This window comes from Chiloscyllium punctatum, chromosome 4, assembly GCF_047496795.1.
Source record: "Chiloscyllium punctatum isolate Juve2018m chromosome 4, sChiPun1.3, whole genome shotgun sequence".
NCBI classification, from domain to species: Eukaryota; Metazoa; Chordata; class Chondrichthyes; order Orectolobiformes; family Hemiscylliidae; genus Chiloscyllium; species Chiloscyllium punctatum.
Window position 1 is genome coordinate 118,015,598 of NC_092742.1, and position 19,496 is coordinate 118,035,093.

Below are 19,496 nucleotides of genomic sequence, written 5' to 3' on the forward strand. Positions count from 1 at the left end.
AGATTCACTCAAATGCACCACCTGCTGAGACCCCAGTGAGCCCACACAGGGGAGAGACCATTCAGATGGTCAGGGTGTGAGAGGGGATTCAGTGATTCATCCTGACCCCCTGAGACCCCAGTGAGCCCACACAGGGGGAGAGGCCATTCAGATGGTCAGGGTGTGAGAGGGGATTCAGTGATTCATCCTGACCCCCCGAGACCCCAGTGAGCCCACACAGGGGAGAGGCCATTCAGATGGTCAGTGTGGGAGAGGGGATTCAGTGATTCATCCTGACCCCCCGAGACCCCAGTGAGCCCACACAGGGGAGAGGACATTCAGATGGTCAGTGTGGGAGAGGGGATTCAGTGATTCATCCTGACTCCCTGAGACCCCAGTGAGCCCACACAGGGGAGAGGCCAATCAGATGGTCAGTGTGGGAGAGGGGATTCAGTGAGTCATCCTGCCCCCCCCTGAGACACCAGCGGGTTCACACTGGGTAGGAGCTGTTTCCCTCTCTGTGTGGCAAGGGATTTGCTGAGACTCAACACGACTGAGAGCCCAGTGAGTGCACACAGGGAAGTGGTCATCCCCCTGCTCTGTGTGGTGTAGAGTTCTCACATCACTGCAGGACTCTGATTCTGCAGTTACTGTCCATCAGAGTCAGGAGTGGACCTTGTACATGATGACACTGTTGGAGTATTGATGTTGCTGTTGTTAACCACATTAACTGGGCTGGAGTTGACTGAATTTATATTGCCACTTTCTGAACCTCAGGATGCCTCTCTGGGCAGTAGGTCACCACAAACAGCAATGTGACAAGGAACAGGGTTCATCTGTATTGATTTAAATTGTGATCATAGCACTGCTGTCTCACAGCACCAGGTAAAAGGTTAGAGTCCAGCCTTGGTCAACGGCCTATTTGGGGTATCCACATTCTGCCCATAATAGTGGGGGTCCCCTCCATGTGAGCTGGCTTTCTCCCACAATTCAAAGATATGCAGGTTAGGTGGATCGGTCGTCATAAATTGTCCACAGTGTTCAGAATTTACAGACTAAGTGAATCAGCCATGGGAAATGCAGTGTTACAGGAATGGAGTGCTCTGGGCGGGATGTTCTTCAGATGGTTGGTGGGATTTGATGGACCAATGCTCTCCTTCCACACTGTAGGGATTATATTCTATGATTGAGGATAAAGAATATTCTCAGGGTCGTCTTGGAGGAGGAGTATGTGGTGTGTATCAATGCTCTCTATGCCATTAGATAGAGGTGGGCACCGCAGGGGATACAGTACTTTATCTCCACCGCCACCACCACCCCCTCAACCCCAACTCTACTTTGATTTAGCCCCTTCCCACCCTGTCACTTATAATGGTTTGCATTGCCCATAATGGGCTTTGTTTGTAAATATTCAACTGACGACACTGGTGTGCTACTGCTGGCGATTATACGTTAACAAAAAGCAAAATAATGGAATAATGATATTGATGGTGGGAAGGTTGCTCAGCTGTGTGAGATAACACTTCTGGGTAGGAGAAATGGGAGAAAAATGCTTCACAGCTCACAGAACAAGAACTGAAAGTAGTTAAATCAAACCAAAAGGTTCAAAGAGGGAAGGAATATTTCCCTGGAGTTTGAGTAACTGAAAAGTGATGGGGTCCGGGAGTAGACAGGATTTTTTTTAAAGGGCATTTGAAATTTTAAAAACTGTCATATGCAGATAGTTTCGATTCTTTAAGTTTTATTTATTGTGGAATAAACTTGTACTTTTCAAAAAAAATAACAAATTCACAAATCTTGCGTTAAAGACAAATGTTAAATAAAATCCATCAAACCATCCCTCACTGAAAACTGAGGTAGAAGTGCAATCTCCTGCAGAATCCCTGCCCTGACTACTTCTTCCTACCCAGGCTCCATGGCTATATACATACCTGGGAGATAGCAGCAGGAGAAGGCCATTCGACCTTTGAATCTGGCTCCACCATTCAATGGGAAACAGCTGACCATCCAGCTCAATCTCCTGTTCCTGCTCTGTTCCAATCCGCTCTCATGACTTCACCTTGAAGAAATATATTCCGGTCCTCCTTGGGCTTCACTGCCTTTTATACCAGTGATGTTGCTGTGTTATTGCTGGGTGTAGGCAGGGGTAATATGATGGTTCTCTTCCTGGAGGACACACTCAGCGTCCCTCATCATCCTGCAGTAACATCAACTGGGTTTCAGCAACGAGAGATAGAACCCATTTCCAGGGTATGGTCATCACGGTCTCAGCCAGCATTTATTCCCCATCACTAGGTACCATTGAGAAGATGGTCGTGAGCTGCTGTCTTGTACCATTCACAGCCCATTTGGCGCAGATAGACCGACAATGCTGGGAGGGAGAGTGTTGCAGGATTTTGGCCGAGTGATTCTCCATCTTTGGTTCTTCAAATGCTGGTTAACATAATCACAATCTGCACATGATTTTGAGATTTCAGTCTGCAAATCTTCATCATCTAGCACCCTGTGTAAAGGAATATGTACAGATTAGAAATTCAGAACAGACAATTCTAGTTTCTCTGGAATATCGTTTACCCTTTTCTTCCCCCAAAGCTGTAACCCTCCAGCCCACTTACTCTCTCCCACCATTCTGACTCTACTGCCCCCTAATGTACACCCTCCCCATTCTCATGGAGTTACTGATAAACAGCTCCATGCCATCACTTCCCATCCTGGTTAGACTCTGCACCCTTTCTGGGTTTACTTGCTTTCCCTTCAGTTGCTGCAAGTCAATAATGTAAGAGCAGAATGAAACAGACGGAAACAGAAAGGGAGGTGGCAGATCCTAGACAGAAGAGGAACCTTCAGTCTGGGAAAATGGGTCAGATTCTTCCTTGTTTCCCATTAGTTTATTCCCAGCATTACAATGAACTGGGGATGGAGAGTGGTCCCATGAGGGTGTAGTGACACTTTGACCCCCCCAACTGATCAATACTACAAGCAGATACGTTCCTCCTCTAGCCAATCACAGTGTGAAATACTTTCCCCTAATTATCCCAAAACATGTGCTCCAAAACCCGCCCACATTCTGTACATATACAGTGCCGGGTTTCCCAATACACCTATGGTCCCTGCCTCAAGAATTATGGGAGTTGCAGTCCCCATGAAGTCACTGGAGCCCTGTCTCTAAAAAGTGAATGAAACGTGTGGGGTGGAGGGTGTTGTGTATAGGATCCCCATTCAGACAGGCAGGACATATGGTTTGTCACTGGGTTTTACTGAGACATCTAGTTAGACATCCCAATTTCTAACGTACGGAATATAGATTCAGTCAATTGCGGGGTGGAGGGGTCAATAAGGGGAAGCAGTTTTAGGCAGAGGTGGCTCAGTGGTTAGCACCTCTGCCTCACATCTTCAGAGACCCTGGTTTGATTCAAGCCTTAGGTGACTGTGGAGTTTACACGTTCTCCCAGTGGCTGCATGGTTTTGTTCGGTGTTCCAGTTTCTTCCCAAAGTCCAAAGATATGTAGGTTAGGTGGATTCGCCATGCTAAACCACAGTGTCCATGCATGTGCAGGTTTAGCTGTTAACCATGGGAAATACTGGGAATGGGTGAGTCTGAATTATAGGATTGGTGTGGACTCAATGGATGAATACCCTGCTTCTGCACTGTAGGGATTCTATTCTATTCTCATGAAGAAGAATGTACCAATCTCAATGTGTTATGAATCTGTGGAATTCCCTATTCAAAACACAGTGGATGCCAAGACAATGAACAAATTTAATGGACAGATACAGATTTTTAATTTGCAATGAGCTGAAGGGTGAGAGAGAGAGAGAGAGAGAGAGAGAGAGAGAGAGAGAGAGAGAGAGAGAGAGAGAGAGAGAGAGAGAGAGAGAGAGAGAGAGAGAGAGAGAGAGAGAGAGAGAGAGAGAGAAGGCGGGAAAATCCAGCTGAGACCGAGGTGAGCTCAATCATCATGGTATTAAATGGTGGAGTTGATTCGAAGGGCTGCATTGCCTCTCCTGTGCCCAGGGCTTATCTTCTTACGGTAATACCTGGAAAGCGGAATCCAAAACTCACCACCTTCACCAAAGGAGATTTTTGGAAAATGCAGGATAGTCAACTGGAATAGCATTCAAAACTGAGATAGTGAGGAAGTGTGTAGAAGATAATGATTTTGCAATTTTAAACTGAGGGGTAACAGTGATTTATGGTTATAGATTGTGTCGTACATTCACACTGTCCAGAATACTCTGTTGTGAATATCTATTCTGTAATTTATTACAAAGCCAAGGTTACCGATAATGAAAACCAAAACACCCAGGAAACATCGTCTCACCTCGTAATCTGACAAAAGCCGCGTGATAAATCTGGTTGAATTTAGAACACAGATGGAAAGCGGGGAGATTAAATCCAGTCCCAAGATCCTGTGCTAAAACAAAGAAGACTACAATAGGATGAGACAGGAGTTGGTAATGTAGACTGGGAGCAAAGACTTTACGGTGGGACAGTTGACAGACAGTGGAGGAATATCAAAGCAATTTTTCAAAGTGCTCAGCAAAAATATATATCAGTGAAAATGAAGGACTGTCAGAAAAGGAGTAATCTGCCGTGGGTGTCTAAGGAAATAAGGGAGTCTATCAAATTGAAATAGAAGGCATACAAATTGGCAATGACCAAGGAGAAAGTAGGAGATTAGAAAAACTTCAAAGGTCAACTGAAAGCTTGATGGGATTGGGTATAAATAGTGATGAGTAGCAATGCCCAGGGCCAGAATAGCAGTTTACACTGTTAGAGGGAAACCTATTGTGTGGGGAACATGTGGCCTCTGTAATTGTTGAAGCATTTAACAGTTACCAGAGAGATAATCCTGATCAAGTTAAAAATCACAGCACACTCCAAAAGCTTGTACTTCCAAATAAACTTGTTGGACTATAACCTGGTGTTGTGTGGTTTTTAAACTTTGTCCACCCCACCCCAACTCCGGCTCCTCCACATCAGAATCCTGATAGAGAGCCCCACGGAAACTGAAGTGCCTGTCAGGTACTTGAGGGAGCCACGGGGGTGTGGGGGAGGGGTGTGTGGTTGAACCACAGAGTTGAACTGAACTAGACATTTTAACTGTTGTTGCCAGGGAGCTAATCCTGAGAGACAGTCTCTATGCAAAGTCACAAATTACAAAGGTAGAAGAATGGGAGCCGTACATCGGACCTGATGCTGCCTAAAGGCATTTTGCACATAAAATACCCAGGTAACTACCATGTCTCATCAATAAATACTCAAAGAAGACCTCTCGGAGTTCTGTGCCTTGTAATTCCTATCCAGCAGGGTTCAGGAAGATGAGGACACAGCAGTCAGTCTTCACAGTGGAGAACACGAAGAACATGCCAGTAATTGATAAGGAGACTGAGGAAGGTGAGGATCTAGAAACGACCATTATCATGAAAGAGTTAGAGCTGGGCAAGCTAATGGCACTAAAGGTAGACAAGTCTCCTTCCCCTGATGGAATACATCCCAGGATACCAACAGAGTTCGTGGGAGAAATAGCAAATGCACTTAGTTACCGCATCCTACAGCAGAGACAGGCCCTTTGGCCCAAAATGGCCCATGCCGATCAGAATGTCCATCCACGCTGACCCTATTTCCCTGCACTCGGCTCATCTTTCTCTGACCCTTTCCGATCCATGTATTTGTCCAAATGCCTTTTACATGTTGATCGCGTACCCGCCTCAACCACTTCCACTGGCAGCTCATTCCATATACATACCACCCTCGGTGTAAAACAGTTGCCCCTCAGCTTCCCTTTTATTCTTTCTCCTCTAATTATAAACTGATGTCCTCCAGTCCTTGATTACCTGGGAAAAAGACTGAGTGCATTCACCTTACCCATGCCTCTCATGATCTTATACACTTCTATAAAATATTCCCCCTCAGTTTCCTCTGCTCTAAACAAAAAAGCCCTCACTTGTCCAACCTCTCCCTGTAACTCAGATCCCTGAGCCCTGGCATCATCCTTGTAAATTTCTTCGGCACCTTTTCCAGTTTAATAACTGAAACCTACACTGCATTCATCACATTTCCAGTGTTTCCCCACGGCGTTGGAACAGGCATGACAACGCCAATGGATTACAATCAATGATCGATAATTTACCCCGTAACAACAATCCCATTTTCATAGCTTTTTCCATGATGCAGGAATCCTTTTGTCTTTCTGGTTTCATGGTTAATTGTCCTCATACAAAACCAGTGGCTTAACTGTTCCTGGGAAATGTGTCATGATTTCTTAGACTTTCAAAACCCAATGAAATCTCTCTCCACAGTCCCCACACTAACATGGACTTCACTGTCTCAGTACTTTGTCCCCAGTCACACTAACATTTGAAATATTCGTCCACGGGCAGAATGCACACCTTTCCATCCAGATAAGGTCAATGATATTCAGATCTGCACGGATCAAGTAACTATCAAAACTGAACATGAAGTTCAATTTGAAATTCTCAACTGCAAATCCCCCCTTTCAGTACTGCACAACAGAGAAAACAGAAAGTGCTGGAAATCCTTAGCAGGTCGGGCAGCGTCTGAAACGCTGACAGATGCAGGAAACATTGCAGCCTTGAAGAAGTGGTTAGATTATCATACCAGGCACGTGCGCTTGATGGCCAGTATGTAGAAGATGGGGGCATTGTGTTCAACAGTTTTATACCAGAGACTCTGACCTCATTTGATTCCATGTTTCTCTGTGATTCCCTCTTTTCGGAAGCAGGCAGGAGTGGGAAGCAGTGGAGAATGTAAATGATGGGTGATCTTCCTAGTGCGAGGATTCGTGTACAGGAGCAGGAATCCCTTTCTGGAAGGGCCTTGGTGAGACCACACCTGAAATACTGTGTATATCTTTGTTCCCCTTTCCGAAGGAGAGCTACCCTGGTTATTGAGGGAGTAAAGGAGGGTCACCAGCCTGAGTCCTGGGATGTGGAGACAGTTATGGGCTGCAGCTACTAGAAATCAGAGTTTATACAATGTAAATCTGGGGAAGTGCAGCAGGTCAGGCTGCATCACAGGAGCAGGAAGGTTGATGTTTTGGGTCAGAACCCTTTGTCAGCCCTGATGAATAGTCCTGACCCGAAATGTCACCTTTCCAGCCCCATCGTATTCATGCTGGTCATCAAGCACCTATTAATTCTAGTCCCACGTTCTGGCACTCAGCATGTAACCGATATTGTAGTACCTGGTGTGATCATCTCAACACTTCTTCAAGGCTGCAATGTTTCCTGCATCTGTCAGCATTTCGGATGCTGCCCGAACTGCTGAGGATCTCCAGCACTTTTTGTTTTTATTGTGGATTTCCCCCATTTTGCTCAAGCACTTAGAGTCAGAGAGCTGTACAGCTCCATATTTTGCTGACTATAATTCCTGGGATGGCAGGACTGATGGATGAAGAGGGACTCAATCCTCATTTCATCCTCCTTTCCTTTGGCTTTCTGAGCCGCTAACTACATCACTAATATTCTACCTCCCATTCCCTGTCCTAAATCTGACCCATCTAAGCCTACACTTTAGTTCCCATCCCCCTGTTAGACTAGTTAAAACCGCACCAATGGGACTGGCAAAAGCCTTCACCAGGAGATTTCTCCCAGCTCTGCCCAGGGGTAACCAGTCAGGCTGGTACAGGACCCACCCAGAAACGGTCCCAGTGCCTGAAGAATCTAAACCCTTCTCTGGTTCACCATTTCGCCAGTCACACGTCCAGCTGATCTATCCTCTTATTCCTGCTCTCACTAGCACATGGCACTGTGAGTAAGTCTGACATTATTTTATTTCAGGAGCTACATTTTACTGTATCCCAGATCTCCCTATATCCAGCTTTCAGGACCTCATCCCTTTGTTTAGTGATGTCATTGGTATCGGTGTGTTCCACAACCACTGGCTTTCCCCTCCAGCTCCAGAATGTCCTGTAGCTGCTCCATGATAATCGCGGATCCTGGCACGAGGGAGGTAACATACCATCCTGGATTCATGTCTGTGGCCACAGAAGTGCCTGCCTATACCCCTGATTATTGAATCCCCTGTCACTATAGCCCTGCCACTGTCTTTCCTCCGGTTCTGTGCAGCAGAGCTATCTGTGGTATCATGAACCTGGTTGTTGCTGATTTCCCGAGAAGCAACTCCACGCATTCACCCCCAACAGAATCCCAAGCAGGATTCAGTATCTTTTTGAGAAGTGGATGATCACTGGGGATTCCTGCACTGCCTTCCTGAGCCTTTTATTTGGTTTGATGGTCACCCATTCCCTTTCTGCCTGTGTAACCCTCACCTTGCAGTGTGACGAACTCACTAAATGTTCTGTCCAATACATTCTCAGATGCTCCACAGTGAGTCCACTCATAACTCCAGGTCTGAAAAGCAGTTTCCCAGCAGCTGCAGGTGGGCCCACTTCCTGCACACAGAGCCGTCAGGGACACTGAAAGTATCCCTTATTTCCCACATTGTACAAGAGGAGCACACCACGGGTCTGAGGGCTCCTGTCACAACGTCTCTCTAAATTCAGCTAATTACTCCCATTAAGAGAATTTAAAAGAGCTTTCAACCTTCCTTCACTTCAAACATTTCCATTATATATCAAAAGCCCCAATCTTTACTTAAGCTGATACATTATATTTTAAAAACTTAACAAATACTCTGCAGGTATCACTTACAAATTGGCTGTTCCCATTGGGACCATGTGAATTTCTCAATGGCCTGAACTAAACCAGAGTTTCACCTTCAACTTCTTCCTGTCTCATCTCCCTCTGTTTTCACCCAACTCCAAAACACACTCATTGAGTCAAACAACAATCAGTGCAGCCCTGTCATTTTCATTGTCTGCTCACACCTACACTGCCCTCAGCCTCCTGTCCTGTTCCAATGCATCTCAATGGGAGCTCAGGAACTGCATCTCATCTTTCAGCTCAGCCCTTTGTAACCCCAGAGTCAACATGGACCTCAGCAGTTTCTGGATGAACAGACAGTTGTCAGAACCTGGAACATTCCACCTGAAAATGTGCTGGAATTTGAGTTCACAAAGAATTTTAATGAGAATTTTGCAGGGTGTTCAAAATTAGGAGTTTACAGGTTAACATTATGAAGTGAGTGACTGGGACTAAATCTGACAGTTCCTGCAAAGAGACTAGGTATAATCTGGATAGATCTGTTTCCACTCAGGCCAAATCGCCCATGGGGGATTCAACCACAAATGTGAACATCTTACTGCATTTTGCTTTACAAAAGTATTGAAGATATTTTCCCAGAGACAGAACAGACAACCCTTTCTCCTTCCACAGTAAAATGCTAATGATATTCAGATCCTGATAACTCCGCTGTTTGCAGAAATCTGCTTTTTTGAGATCCCGTCCTCAATTATTCTCATTTAATATCCCATAAAGAGAATTCACAAAACAAATCTCAGCCAGTGCAGGATGAATTGGAAAGACAAATATTTATCTGGTATGTGTCTGATGTGTAAATGCTCCTCTTTCAAATCACCCCTCCCCCACCCAGGAAGAGGACATGTCCATGCACCTTGCTGTACCGTGCACCCAATAAAAATGGCGGCCATAACCCAGGACCTATCACTGACTGAGGCCCACAGCCGTTTTCCCATTTGCTGTAAACATGGGACCAAGAGTTTCTAATTCAGGACTAACACCATGTACAGACGTGTAAATAAAACCTCCCAGTCTAAACTAAATCATTTTCTCCCGGTTTCCGCTGCCGCTCCCCCTTCCCAGTTTCCGGCTCCTGCACACACCAAGGACCATTCCGGCTCCAGTGACCCTTCCTCAGAACCGATGGCAGCTGGGAAAATTAGACTCCCTAGTGTGGAAACAGGCCATTCGGTCCAACAAATCCACACTGACCCTCCGAAGAGTATCCCACCCAGACCCATTCCGCTACTCTATTATTCTAAATTTCTCCTGAACAACGCACCTCACCTACACATCCCTGAACACGACGGGAAATATAGCTTGGCTAATTCACCTAACCTACACATCTTTGGACTGCAGGAGATAGGGTAAAAGAGTAAATAATAGGTGGGATGGAGCGACCCTTCAACAACACGGCAACATTTACTCATCTCCTCTCCCCTGACCTTATCTCAGATCCAACCCTCCAACTCAGCACCGCCCTCAAACTGTCCCATCTGTCCATCTTCCTTCCCAATTATTCACTCCACCCTCTCACCATTACCCCCACCTGCATTTTCCTATCGCCTTCCCAACTACCTTCCCACCAGCCCTACACACCCATCCTATTATCTGTCCTCTTCCCCACCCTCACATTCCTGAAGAAGTGCTTAGGCCCAATATGTCAATTCGCCTGCTCCTTGCATACTGCCTGATCTGCTGTGCACATCCACTGCCACACTTTAACACAAGCTGGAAGAACACCACCTCATCTTGTACCTGGGGTCCCTTCAGCACTCTGGTCTCAACATTGGATTCCATAATTTTAAGTCCTAAGTCTCCTACGTACTAGTATCCTAGCCCCCATCCCATAGACCAGGCCCTGTTATCACATCGCCTGCAATTACACACTACCTATGGTTAGTCACTAACAATCTCCATAAACAGCTATTTCACCCTCCCCCAGCCAGATCGTTATCCACTCCTTTGTCCAACTGCTCCCATCGCATTCTTTGGAATCTATCCCCACCTATCATTTACACCTTAACCCCTACCTTCTGCATATAAACCGACATTGTTTCTCAGGAACATCAGTTCTGACGGAGGGTCATTGGATCAGAAATGTTAACTTTGACTTCTCTTCACAGATGTTGCCAGACCTGCTGCGCATTTTCAGGATGTTCTGGTTGTTGGTTCTGATTTACAGCATCCGCAATTCCTTTGGTTTTCATTTACTGGGAGTTGGTAATTCAGGTCCAGCAGCCTACATCGTGTGTTTATCAACCCACCCAGTCCACAAACTCAATTTCTCTCCCAGTCTCTGCTGTCTCTCCCACTCCCTTCACACTCACTGGGTCCCCCCTCACAGTGACATTGCACCTGCACAGCTCATGGTCACGTGTTGGCCTGCTGGCCACACCCCTCATTCACTCCCATTGGCGGGAGGATTACACCAACTCCCCTATTGGTCTGAAGCTGCCATCAATCAGCCAGGTCCCATTGTGACTTCAGTGGTAGGAGGCTGAGGGGTGACCTCAGAGGTTTATAAAATCATGAGGGGCGTGGATGGGATACAGTGACAAGGCCTTTTCCCTGGGGTTAGGAAGTCCAGAACAAGGGGGCATAGGTTTAAGGTGAGAGGAGAATGATATAAAAGAGACCCAAGGGGCAACTTTTTTCATGTGCGTGTATGGAATCTACTGTCAGGGAAGTTGTGTAACTATACAAGCTGTCACCATTTGAAAGGCAGCTGGATGGGTATATGAATAGGAAGGGCGTAGAGTGATATGGGCCAACTGCTGCCATATAGGACTAGATTAGGTTGGGACATCTGGTCGGTGTGGACGAGTTTGACTAAGGGGTCTGTTTCCTTGCTGTACATGACTGTGGCTCTGCCCTGGGATGAGCTTCATCATTCTTTGAGTGGGGCAGTATCACAGAGCACAGAGGCTGGCGGCTATTCAGCCCATTGGGGCTGTACTCTCTCCATCTGGAGATGCTGCCAATCTGCCCTTACTCCACTCCTATTTACCAGTAGCCCTCCACATTTATCCTCAAATAGTTAAATTGCAAACCTGTTTTGACAATAACAAAAGCTGCATCCAGCTGTGATTCAAACTGTTCCAGATGCTCAGAACCTACTGAGTAAAATAACCTTCACATTTTTAACCTGCATTATTTGCCAATTACCTGAAAGTAGTTACTAAAATTTGTGACAATAATTTCTCTCCGTGTTTCAGTAAATTAAATATCCTGGAAACAAATCTGTTTCTGGTTGAAGTCACTGCTTAACCTTCTCAGCTCCAAGAAGAATTGTCAGGCCTTTTGCTAACTCTCCATAAAAGAGAAATCTATCTTAATTTGAATTTAATTTGAATTTATTAGTGTCATAGAGAAGCACAGCACAGAAACAGACACTTCGGTCCAACTCGTCAATGCCGCCCAGATATCCTAAGTTAATCTTGTCCCATTTGCCAACACTTTGCCCATATCCTTCTAAGTTTCCTAAACACATACCCAATCAGATGCCTTTTAAATGTAAATTGTACCAGCCTCCACACTTCCTCTGGCAGCTCATTCCATACACGTACCATATTCAGCTTGAAAACATTGCTCTTTAGATCGCATTTAAATCTTTTCCCTCACACCTCACGTCTGTGCTCTCTGGTTTTGGACTCCCCTAACCTGGGAATAAGACCCTGGCTGTTCACCCTAACCATGACCTTCACGATTTATCAACCTCGAAGGTCACCTCTCAGCATCTGATGCTCCAGTGAAAACAGCCCGAGCCTATTCAGCCTCTCTCTGTATGGGTCAAACCCTCAACCCTGGAAACATCTTTGCACACCTTTTCTGAATCCTTTCATGTTTTATAATATCATTCCGATAGCAGGGAGTCCAGGACCGAAAGCAGAATTCCAGAAATGGCTGAATCAATGTCCTGTACAGCTGCAAAATAATGTCGCAACTCCTATACTCAATGCATAGGCCAATAAAGGCAAGTATACCAAACGCTTTCTTCATCACCCTGCCTATTCCACTTTCAAAGAACTATGAACCTGCACCTCAACGTCTCTTTGTTCAGCAACACTCCCCAGGCCCTTCCCATTAAATGTATAAGTCCTGCCCTGATTTGTTTTTCCAAAATGCAGCACCTCACATTTATCTGAATTCCACTCCATCTGCCACTCCTCAGCCCAGTTGATTGAAGTCTCATTGTACTCGGAGGTAACTTTCTTCCCTGTCCACTGCATCTCCAATTTTGGTGTCTATGTAAAGTCACTAATCATAGCTCCTATATTCACATAGAAATCATTTATATAAATGATGAAAAGCAGTGGACCCAACACCAATCCTTACACCATATTGCTCATCACAGGCCTCCAGTCCGAAAAGCAATCCTTCACCACTATCCTCTGTCTCCAATCTTCCAGCCAATTTTGTATAATTTGTTAACCAGTCTGTTATGTTGAACCTGTTGAACATCTTTCTGAAGACCAGGTTAGTGATTTCCATGCACAAAGCCATGCTGACTATCCCTAATTATTTCTTGCCTTTCCAATTCCATCCAAATCTTGTCCCTGAGAAGCCCTTCCAACGACTTGCCTGACTTCAGGCTCACCGGTGTATTGTTCCCTGGACTTTCTTCACCACCTTTCTCAAATAATGGCGCCCGTCTTACAGCACCTCACCTGTGGCTATTGGTGATACAAATATCTCAGCGAGGGGCCTGGCAATCACTTCGCTAACTTCCCACAAAGTTCGGGGACACACCTGATCAGGTCCCAGGGATTTATTCAGCTTTATGTATTATCAGATATCCAGTACCTCATTCTCTGTAATATGGACACTTGTCAAGTTATCACTATTTATTTTTCCAAACTGTCTCACATCCACATCCTCTTTAAGTAAAAGCTGACATAAAATCCTCCCACCTCCGATGGTTCCACAGACAGCCTTGCTGATCTTGGAGGGTCCCTAATCTCTGCCTGGTTACTCTTTTGTCCGAGGTGTATTTGTCGAATCTCTTTGGGTTCTCCCTTAAACCTATTTCCCAAAGCTATCTCATGTCCCCTTTTAGCCCTCATGGTTTCCCCCGACTGTACTCCTACTGCCCTTTTACTCCTGGAGGGATTCACGCAAACCCAGCTGTCTGTACCTGCCATATCCCTCCTCCATTTTCTTGACCAGGCCCTCAATTTCTCTCGACAGGCAGCATTCCCTACAACTCCCAGCCTTGGCCTTAACAGGAACATACTGTCTGTGTACTCTCATTGTCGCAGGCCTATGGATGCAATGGCAGATGAGGACAGAGAAGCAATCATTCTCAGTAAAGAGGTGGTGTTGGGAAAGATAACAGCCTAAAGGTAGATGGGTCGTCTGGCTGTGATGGAGTGCATCCCAGGGGACTACAACAGAAGGCAGAGGCTAAATAGCAAACGCACTCGTGATAATTCACTAAAATGTGCTGGACTCTGGGACGGTTCTGTCAGATTAGATAGCTGCAAATGTGATGCCAATATTTTAAAATGGACCTGTTAGCATAACTTCTGTAGTGGGGGAAATGCTCGATCTCTCAAGGAAGAAATAGTGAGCTATCTGGATAGAAATTGTCTCAGAGCAGACACAGCATCGATTCATGAAAGGTAGACAACACTAAGCTGAGTGGTAGAGCAATGTGTGTAGAGGCCAATGTAAGTCTGCAGAGGGATACGGATAGGTCAAGTGAGTGGGTAAGGGTCGAACAGATGGAGGACAATGTTGGGAAATGTGAGGTCATCCATTTTGGTCGGACTAACAGCTAACTGATGAAATGGTGAAAACTTGCAGCACGCTGCTGTACAGAGGGAGCTGGGTTTCCTTGTGCATGAATCACAGGAAGTTGGTTTGCAGGTGCAGCAGGTAAATAAGACAGTGAAGGGAATATTGTCCTTCATTGCTAGAGGAATGGTTATGCTGCAGCTGTACAGGGTGCTGGAGAGGCCACACCTGGAGTACTGTGTACAGGTTTGGTCTCCATACTTCAGGAAGGATGTACTGGCACTGGAGAGGGTGCAGTGGAGGATCACTAGTTTGAGTCAGGATTTCAGAGGGTTGACGTATGCGGAGAGATTGAGAAAACTAGTTCTATACTCATTGGAATTTCGAAGTGTGGGGGGTTGGATAGGAAAAAAGTTGAAATTATGAAGGGATGTGAATTCCACTGGGGACGGAGCAAACTAGGGAGCAGAGAGTCAAAATAATGGGATATCAGATTTAGGACTGAGTTCAGGATGGACTTCTTCAGATAAATCTGTGAATCTGTGGAATTTGCTGCTGAGTGCAGCAGTTGACGTTATCAACTTGACTATCGTTAGGTCAAAAGGTAGATTTGTGAACAGGAAAGGAATTAAGGGTTATGGTGAGAGAACAGGAAAGTGGAGCTGAGGCCATGAAAAGATCAGCCCTGATCTTATTGAAAGGCAGAGCAGGCTTGAAGGGCCAGGAAGCCTACTTCTGCTCCTCTTCCTTATGTTCTTATGTTCCCACTTTCCAGCTGTCCCTTTACCTGGGAATAGCAAAGAAATATTGAAAGTTCTCGCCTTGTACCGTCAAAATTCGCCTTTGTCCAATTTAGAACACCGTTTAGATCTGGTTTAGTATTTTCTGTAACTATTTTAAAACTCGTAGAATTATCAGATAATCCTGAGAGTGTGGAAGCAGGCCATTCGGCCCAACACATCCACACTGACCCTCAAAGCCTCCTACCTTAAACCTGTAACGCTGCATTTCCCATGGCTAATCCACCTCGCCTGCACATCCCTGAACAATATGGGCAATTCAGCCTGGAATATCCACCCAACCTGCATATCTTTAGATAGTGGGAGGAAACCACAGCAAACAGACGAAACCCACGCAGGTAATAACAACAAGGTGATCATCCCTTTCTTATTTCCCAGGTCAACCTAAATAACTTTGCTGGACGTAATCTCAGAATATCCTCCCTCAGCACAACTGTAATGCTACCCCTAATCAAAAAGGACACTCCACCTCCTCTCATGTCCCCCTTTCTATCCTTCCTCTTGCATCGATACCCTGGAACATTACGCTGCCAGTCCTACCCATCTCTGAGCAACGTTTCAGTAATACCCATGATATCCCAGTGCCACATTCAAAACCATACCCTGAGCCCATCTGCCTTCCCTGTCAGGCCTCTTGCATTGAAGTAAATGCAGTGTAACTTGTCAGTTCTACATGGTTCTGTGCCTTGCCCTTGACTGTCTGACTTCTGAACTGTACCAGCCTCAGACTTACCTCTTTTCTCACTATCTCTTTGAGTTTACCCACACTCCCTCACTGGTTTAATGACTCCTGAGTATCACGAGCAAATCTCCCTGCCTGGATATCAGACACCTTCCAATTCAGGTACAATCCATCCTTCTCATGCACATCAACTCTACTCAAGAGGAGATTACAATGATCAAAAGATGTGAATCCTTCTGCCCTACACCAGCTCCTTAGCCAATCATTCATCTCCTCCATCCTGCTATTCCTAGTCTCACGAGCATGGAGCACCTGGAGTAATCCACATATTATGACCGAGGACCTGCTTTATTATATTCCAGGCTAATTTGCTATATTCTCTCATCAGGACTTTATCTTTTCCCCTTCTTATGTCATTGGTACCAATGTACAATGACCTCCCACTGGTCATTCTTTCCTTTGATAATATTCTGCTACCTGTCTGAAACATCCTTGACCCTGGCACCAGGGAGGTTCCACCCCAATCTGATGTCTGACTATCAGCTGCAGAAACAGCAGTCTGTGCCCAACTAGAAAGTCCCTTATCATCCTTGAGCGTTTGGAATCTGATATACCTCTCATTATAGTGGAGTCAATCTCAGTACCAGTAACTTGGCTGTCAGTGCAACATTCCCTGAAAGTCTATGACCACTTACATTATCCAAAACAGTAAACTTGTTTGAGATGGGGATATCCACAGGAGACTCATGGCTGAAAAGTTGTGTTGCTGGAAAAGCGCAGCAGGTCAGGCAGCATGAAAGGAGCAGGACGTTTCGGGCATAAGCCCTTTTCTAGCAAAACATTTTTCAGCTCTGATCTCCAGAATCTGCAGTCCTCACTTTCTCCACAGGAGACTCCTGCTCTACCTTCCTCCCTCTCCTACCTTTCCGATAGGTAACCCATCTACCTGACTGTATCGGCAGTTTTTCGGCCTGAAACTGCTACCTATCACACATCCCGACTCTTGTAAATTCATCATTACCATTAAGCACCGCTCCATCTGATCCATGTAATCCAAGAGGATTTGCATCACTTCCTGCAGGCTATCATCAGGATCATTCAAACTCCCCCTACTCTCCTCCAGGAAGTGCACATCACTGTACGAATGGCCATCTCTGCACCTTAATCTGTAGACCCAGAAAAAGGGCAGAGTCTTACAGCTTTACAGAAGACTACTCTCGAATACATTAGAACCTGTATTTTATATTTAAAACATTCAACCAAAAGATCATAACAGAGGCACTTAAACTAGTAAACACTCACCCTACTGAATGTTGCGGATTTTAAAAAGTAAAGCAGAGTAAGATTTACCTTTTAAGAGACTGAAACCCACTGAGCTGATCCCCGGCTGCGAGTCACAGACATACAGCACGGAAACAGACACTTCAGTCAAACTCGTCCATACCGACCAGATATCCGAACCTAATCTCGTCCCATTTGCCAGCACTTGGTCGATATCCCTCTAAACCCTTCCTATTCATATACCCATCCAGATGCCTATAAAAATGTTGCAATTGTACCAGCCTTCATAACTCCCTCTGGCAGCTCATTCCATAAACGCAACACCGTCGCATGAAAAAGTTGCCCCTTAGGTCCCTTTTATATCTTTCCCCTCTCACGCTAAATCTATACCCTCTAGTTCTAGACTCCCCCACTCCAGTGAAAATACCTTGTCTATCTATCTGATCCATGCTCATGATTTTAGAAACCTCTGAGATCACTCCTTAGCCTCTGACGCTCCAGGGAAAACAGCCCCAGCCTATACAGCCTCTCCCTATATCTCAAACCCTCCAACCCTGGCAAAATCCTGATAAATCTTTCGTGAACCTTTCAAGTTACACAACATCCGTGTGATAGGTGGAGAACAGAATTGTGCACAATATTGTAAGAGTGGCCAAACCAATGTCCTGAACAGCTGCAACATGACCTCCCAACTCTCTTCCTCAATACTCTGACCAATAAAGGAAATCATACCATATACCTTCACTATCCTATCTAACTGCGCCTCTACTTTCAAGGAGCTGTGAACCTGCACAACAAGGTCTCTTTGTTCAGCAACACTCCCCAGGACCTGACCATGATGTGTATCAGTCCTGCTAAGCTTTGCTTTTCCAAAATGCAGCACCTCGCACTTATCTGAATTGAACTCCATCTGCCACTCCTCAGCCCATTTGCCCATCTGATCAAAATCCCATTGAAATCTGAGGTAACCTTCTTCACTGTCCACTACACCTCCAATTTTGGTGCCACCTACAAACTTACTAACTATACCTCCCGTGTTCACATCCAATTCATTTATATAAATGATGAGAAGTAGTGGACCCAGCACCAATCCTTGTGGCATTCCACTCGTCACAGGCCTCCAGTCTGAAAAATAATCATCCATCACCACCACCCTCTGTCTTCTGCCTTTGAGCCAGTTCTATATCCAAATGGCTACTTCCGTGAGATCGAACCTTGCTAACCAGTCTCCCATGGGGAACCTTGTCGAACGCCTTACTGAAGTCCATATAGATCACATCTACTGCTCTGCCCTCCTCAATCCTCTTTGTTACTTCTTAAAAACCAGATCGAGTCTGTGACACATGATTTCCCATGCAGAACGTTATGTTGACTATCCCTAATCAGTCTGTGCTTTTCCAAATTCACGCAAATCCTGTCGCTTTGGGCTCCCTCCAACACCTCGTCTAGCACAGCATCTGTAGTTCCCAGGTTTGTCCAAACCGCCCTATTCACCAAAGCCATGTCCTGTCCCCTTTTTGCCTTACTGATTTTATTCTGAAGTATGCTCCTGTTGCCTTTATACTCGAAGGATGTTTGTGATTTTTGGACTGGAATAAATGCAAAATATTACATCTTGGTGAAACTAACGAGGGCAGGAATTACACTGATTAAAAGTTTGGCCTCGGATAGTGATTTGAAACAAAGAGACCGAGGGGTTCAGATCTTTGAACTATGTGTCACATGCAGACAGGGTGGTTCAGAAGGGCTTTAGCACATTTGCCTTCATTGCTCAGATCTTTGAATATAGGAGTTAGGACGTTATGATGAGGTTGTACAAGATGTTGGGGAGGCCTCTTCTGGAATACTGTGCCCAGTTCTGGTTGTGCTGTTATAGGAAGGATATTATTAAATCGGAGCAGGTTCAGAAGAGATTTACCAGGATGGTAATGGGAACGGAGGGATTGAATTATAAGCAGTCTGGATAGGCTGGGTCCTTTTTCACAAAAGCACAGGAGGCTGAGGGGTGACCTTATTAGAGGTTTATAAAATCCTGAAGAGTTTTGGTAATGTCAACAGCAGGTGCCCTTTCCAGGAGGGGGCGCGATTCAAGATTGGGGACATACTTTTTAAAGTGAGAAAAGGAAGGTTTTAAAAAGAAGTTCTGGATTTTATTTTTTGTTTCTGGACAGAGAGTGGTTTACACGTGGAATAAACTTGCAGAGGACATGGTAGCTGTGAATACAATTACAATTTCAGGGTGGCACAGTGGCTCAACGGTTAGCACTGCTACCTCTCAGCGCCAGGGACACAGGCTCAATTCCTGTATTGGGTGACTGTCCATGTGGAGTTTGCATATTCTTCCCCATGAC

General features: G+C 45.4%; 1 long non-coding RNA gene across 10 annotated transcripts in view; it reads right to left on the reverse strand.

Moving 5' to 3' along the window:
- Positions 1-19,496, reverse strand: part of LOC140476634 (uncharacterized) — a 50,373-nt gene that overhangs the window by 18,013 nt on the left and 12,864 nt on the right. For 8 of the 10 annotated variants that reach the window (XR_011960550.1, XR_011960548.1, XR_011960552.1 and 5 more), the window contains one exon: positions 1,911-2,482. This is a non-coding gene — a long non-coding RNA (uncharacterized lncRNA). Of the gene's footprint in view, positions 1-1,910; positions 2,483-4,301; positions 4,395-19,496 lie in introns of all 10 variants that reach the window. The other 2 variants (XR_011960546.1, XR_011960545.1) reach the window with 1 other exon arrangement.